We start from the raw sequence: 6252 nt of genomic DNA, 5'->3' as shown, positions 1-6252 counted from the left end.
TAGAGAACCATTGATCTAGACAAATGTTTCCCAAAGATGGTTAGAGAATCACCTGCAGGATTTATTACAAGGCAAACCTCAGTGTTCCAATCACTGGGCCCTCATTCTACATCTCCAGTGGAACCAAGCTTATTTATTAAGCTCTCTGGCAATTATTATGAATCCTAAAGTATGAGAAAATCTGGTCTCCTCTAATCCTCTTGTTTTACAGATGAGAAGACAAGTTAAAAGAAGTTTGTTCATCCAAGGTTACATACTAGGAAATGGCAGGAGCAGAAGGAGCTGAGATGTTAGACTTGACACCTAATTGCTAGCAGGATGCTCTGTGCTTATAAAGAACAGCGTAGGCTTTGAGCTGCTCTTGGAGTGAGGGCGCTAGGACTGGACAGCACTTCCCTCTCATTCAGGCATATCCTGACACATCCACAAGGCAGGATCATCGCAGTTATGTTTGTATCAAAGATGTGTTCAGGTGCCTGTATTGTCTCCAGAAGTAGTGGGTAGCATCAGGACCACTGGGTGACTGTGAGCATTGCGTTGTACCTGGGGCTACATGGATCCTCTGCCTCCACCTCCTCAGACTCAGGCCTAAGCCTTGGATAGAGAGGGCTACTGCAGAGTTAAATTCAGTGGCATGCAGTGAATGGGAGAGGCTGCCTCCCCAGTACCAGTAGTTTCTGCAGCAGAAGGCAATGGCTTCTGAGTCAACAGAGGCTTAGCAGCACTCGCCACCAGACTGTGGCATCAGCTGGCAGAGAAACAGCAGTGGTTGATGGGTAATCTGGGGCTGAGAGCAAAATGGTAGCTCAAGAGAGTTTCAGTTCTGCTACAGTCATACATTCATAAAACAGGGCTTTGGAGAGCTCTTCGGAGCTTGAGATATGAGCCTGATTGGTAAAATTAGTGAACACATACCACACAGAAGTCTCGAGACAATTGTAGAAAAGGGACTGTGTCAAAATCCAAAAAATAAAGAGCCAATTCCTCAGGGGGTGATAATACATGAACACTTTTTAAGTTGTTCATAAAGATTTAACGTAAACACTTTCTTAAATTGGGGCTTTCTCATGCAATTATGATGTTTGTTTTTGCTCATAGTAATGACCCAGTCTGGAGTGGGAAAGGAAGAGTAAAATGTGAAAATTGGTCTGAAATAAAGATAGAACATCAATGAAATTTATTGATTGATTTTTTTTTTGAGTCAAGGTCTCTGTCATGCAGGCTGAAGTGCAGTGACACAATCAAAACTCACAGTAGCCTCGATTTCCTGTGTTCAGCTGATCCTTCCACCTCAGCCTCTGGAGTAGCTGGGACTACAAGCACACACCACTATGAATGCCCAGCTAATTTTTTTGATATTTTTTGTAGAGATGAGGTCTCACTCTATTACCCAGGCTGGTCTCAAACGCCTGGACTCAGGCAATACTCTCCTTTTGGTCTCCCAAAGTGCTGGAATTATAGGCATGAGCCACCTCAATCAGCCTTGAATAATTTTTTAATCAATATTTATAACACTATGATTCAATTTACCCTCAATGTTTCAGGAACATAGCTGTTTTCTAGACTGACAGACTCCTACGTTTTATTTTAAGTCTTCACAGAGCTAGTTCTGACCTCTTCTCAATGTTTCTCAAAGTGATCAAGAGCTCCCTACTGTAAAGTCAACTGGGTGTGGTTGCTGAAAATTCAAGATTCTGGGCCCCATGTAAGAGTAACCAAATCTCTGATGGTGCCTATGGGAAATCGCACATTTAACAGCTGCCTGGGCGATTAGAGAGATGTCTTTCTGCAGGGCCACTATGATATCCTACATGTAGCATGCGTTTTCCTTTCCTTTGTGAGCCACTATTATCTATTATCTAGAATAAAATTTCCTGAGAGTGGAAGTCTTGGGGAAAATTACTTTCTTTTTTAGTCTTTTTCTTATGGAGTCACTGCAATTGTGAAGTCATTGCTAGAGGGGCCCTCTTTTCAGCATCCTTGTTTGACTTTCTGTCGGCCCATGCTCCCAGGTCTTTGATGTAGTAGCTGTAAAGAACCAATATGACAAGCACTCAGAAGCTGTGCTTATTAAACTTCAACTGTCTCCTCCTAAAATGTATTCGAAGGAAAGCCCCCATTCCAGAGAAGAGAGAAATTTGTAAGACTATATATATACACATATATACATATATACACATATATATATGAAATATATATATATGAAACACCAAGTTTCTATTTCTGAGTTGTTATAAATAAATGTATTTTGAATATTTAAAGGATTTAAGAAACTCAAATGTGAGCTGCTGGCAATCACATAACGTGATGAAACTTGTTTCGCCACGCTATTATCTTTACTATGCATGGAATTAGACTTTCGAGAGCTAAGTTTCCTAAATATCTCCCTGGCTTTAAGTTTAGGCATGTTTGCAGGCCTAATAAACACTTTCAAATGCAACCTCAAAATCAAATACCTCTGATTTGGAAGTAATTTTAGGCATTCCCACCCCAGTGGAGAAGTACCTCTGCATATCAATGCCTCATCTTTGTTTAGACTGCTCCAAAATTATAAATTAAGCCCAAAAAAGCAAATGGAGAAGAAAATACCTTTGTGCAAATGCAGACTTTTTTCTTCTATTTGTTCACACAGATGGGGTTTCTGGATGCTGTCTCTGTTGGAGTTGAAGGAACTAAGAGCCGTGGAAGAGAGCCTACGGGTGAGTGGAAGTTGGAGGTAGGGGTGCTGAGGTGGGATTCAGAGAGCAGGTTGGGTGTCCCTGAAAAGAAGCTTCACTGCCTTCATTACTTATCTCTGGTAGTCCTGCTAAAGAGAATCATTAACTGGCCAGGACTCCAACAGCATTTGAATGAAAAAGTTTATTGACTCCTCCCTGAAGACTGACTTTTTCTTGGTGAGATTCTCAAGTAATATTACCTCCCCCCTCCCCCACCTTCATTTGACTCTGATGCTGGACCCCTGAGCCTAGTAAAGAAATGAACAGTATGGATACTAAGATTTTTCTAATTACCTGATTTGCATCCATTTGGGGGCTGGGTGTCGCTGTTTGGCTATGTTTGTCTTTCTCAAAGACCCAGAGAAATTTTGCCAGAGGGAAAAACAGATCTTAATCCATTTGTTTGGGAGAGAAAAAGTCATCAAATGCTTTAAAAAAAACTTCACACTTCACCAAAAAAATAACAAAATACAGAAAAAAAACTTCTTTGAGTTGAACAGACAATGGTGTAACACCGGCACACCCACCCAGAGATGAATTTCCAGAGAAAGGTGTAATCATGGTACATTTGTTCAGTATTTAACTCCAGAAGCAGGTGTGCAGAGGTATCTTGGCCAAGGGTATGATTGATTTCTGAATTTCTCCTCTGAAACCCACAGAAAATGCAAAAAAAACAAAAAACAAAGGATGGGAGGAATTTGGAACTGGTGACTGAATATTTCTGGAAAAATAATGAAGGAACAAAGAGCTAATAGAGAGAAGTAATTTCATCCCATGATTATTTTTTGCCTTTCCTATTTTCTTCCTTTCTTTTTTTCTCTTTTTTCCTTTCCTTCAGTTTTCTTTTGCTTTCTTTTTTCTTTACAAAGTATTTTAATATTTCCCCAAAGAATGTATTCTTTAAAGAATTTGGGCAAGAGAAAAGATATTGTATGCATTCTTTGAATTTCTATTTTTGGGAGCAATATAGTCATTTATGATTTTTAAAAAGGTATTATAGCTCAAGGTCCACTTAAAAACACTAAAAAATTTGAACAGAAGTCAGGGATCCCTTACAATTGTATTAACTGATGGAGGAGTACCGATCATAGATCACCATGGTCTGCAGAGGAAACATTGTCTTCATTAAGCATTGAGCAACTGCATAGCTTTCTAAGTAAAGTACCATTTGTTACACAGTACCTTGAAAAGGAATGATTTACTTTCCTGAATTTTGACCACACTTTCTAAGAGGAGCAAATTACACTAGAACTCCTCTTATAGCCCTTTTCATCCTTAGCACTAGGCTGTCTTAAAAATTTAGAATAATGGCAGCACATTGTACTTATAGGGTTATTACAACTAAGCCCATTGAAACTATATATCTATACATATGTTTAATATGTTTAATATTCTGATATGCATATATATAGACCTATAGGCTTGGTTGATGCTACGTCTCAAGTGTTTTCCCAGAGACCCTCCTGTAAACTTGAGATGCAAGGAGAAGTCCTGAATGGTGACGTGCACATCCACAGAGTTCAGCCAGCCATTATTCTCACCTCTGGCTAGAAATGAACAAAGCTCACTAGAGGACTAAGCCAAGGTGACGAACAATTGCTTACAGAGGCACTAGGGCATTCTGACCGCCCAAGGAAGGTGAGTTGAAGCAAAAGCACATCTTCACCAACAGGGAAGTCAACCATATCTAATAGTATGAAAAGCTTCTACATATAGGACTTTATATATTTTCAAGGTACAGCGATGTGCTAAACCCACAAATGTTGAAGCAAAAGAAGTTGAGATAAGTAGACAGAAAGGTCACAGTATTTGGGGCAGCTTTCCTGACGTGAGCCACTGTTCTTCACATTACACCATTTTATTCTCATATTTTCATTTCAGGGTGACAGCGATAACTAACCACACATGGCTAAAACATGATGGAGTGGAGTTCTCAGTCCTTCAGTAGGGTGTGAGAAGGAAGCAAAGTCAATAAAATGTACTTAGAATTACACTGCCAGTTACATACCCGTGTGTGTATTAAAAGGTATATGTATGTTGTGTATATAAATTTATGTACCTGTATGTAGTAAGCACATGTATGTGTGCAAATGTCCATGTGCACAAGCATGCATAGATATATAGTTCACATACACAACTTGAAAAGGAATAAGTGAATAAAAATTAGTAGACCCAGATTACCAATTCAGTAGGATGCCTGTACCAGATATAAAGATTACAAAATTAAAAAGACTTTAAATTTTTATTTTAGTTTCTTTGTCCATCAGTCCTGGAGAATAATACACATTTCTGAAAAGTTCTATGTCCCCACCCTAAAGTGGGACATGCAGAAGCAGCATTAGGAAGATGATCTGTGAGCTTTGGCCTCAACATCCTGGGCCTCCTGCCTACTAAAATGCATGTTGAGGTGGGGGGATGGGCTGTCAGGAGGCCCAGCTTCTTGCCCCAATCCCAGTTGGGGTCTTGGGCAGGAAGAAATGTTTACATCCCTTGAAGGTTGCAGGTTGCTTTTCACTTTAGAGGAAGACAATGCACTTTCCAAATTGTTCAGGAGGAGCGCGCGCGCGCGCGCGCGCGCGCGTGTGTGTGTGTGTGTGTGTGTGTGTGCGCGCGCGCGTGTGTGTTTGAGAGTGGCTGGTGCTTGTCTATCTCTTCCTATGTGTGTGGGGGGTGTATCTGAGGAGTCTGGCACTTTTCCCTCTCTTCTTGTGTGTGTGTGTGTGTGTGTGTGTGTGTGTGTGTGTGTGTTCGTTTGTGTGTTTGAGGGAGCTGGCGCCTGTAAGTCTCTTCTAGTGTCTGCGTGTTTGTGTGTGTGTGTGTGTGTGTGTGTGTGTGTGTGTGTGTGTGTGTGTGTGTGAGGGGGGCTGGCGCTTTTCCCTCTCTTCGTGTGTGTGTGTGTGTGTGTGCGTGTGTGTGTGTGTGTGTGTGTATACACATTTGAGGGGGCTGACGCTTGTGCAGTTCTGGTGTAAAATCCTTGGTGCTCCTCCAATGGTCCAAGCGTCCTCCCGGGGGCTGTGCGGCCTCCCTAGGAGTCAGGTGTTGGATAGTACAGTCACCAAGGAAACTTTCTAGAGTGAACCGCTCCCAGAGCTTAGGAATCCGGAGCGGGGAAGGCCGGAGGCAAGGAGGGTTGAGGGGGGAACAGGAAGCATCGTAGAATGAGCTTAATCTCAATCGACTCCAGGACGTGGATGGGATAGGGAGAAGGGGAAAAAAGAGGAAGCCCCCAGCCTCCCACGGAGGCCGGCGGCGTCTCCCGAGTCACACGGTCTCTAGTTCCAGGGCAGCCCGCACGGCTGGAGAGAGGGGAGCGAGGAGAGGCCCTGAGCTCGCGACTTCACGACGCGGACGCGAGGAGCGACACTTCCTGGCCACCTTCTGAACGCGCTGGTTCCGCGCACCCAAGATGACGCGTCGGGGCAGGAGTCCGAGAGGGGACACAGCGGGGAAGGGACTGGACCGAACAGCCGCGCGGTCCAGAGGGTGGGGCGGGAGGAGTTGGGCGCTCCCCCCACTCCCCAGCCCCCTCCCG

The sequence above is a fragment of the Carlito syrichta genome, unplaced genomic scaffold (assembly GCF_000164805.1).
Source record: "Carlito syrichta isolate Samal-C Ts95f unplaced genomic scaffold, Tarsius_syrichta-2.0.1 Scaffold311948, whole genome shotgun sequence".
Classification (NCBI taxonomy): Eukaryota; Metazoa; Chordata; class Mammalia; order Primates; family Tarsiidae; genus Carlito; species Carlito syrichta.
This window is presented reverse-complemented; position numbering follows the sequence as displayed.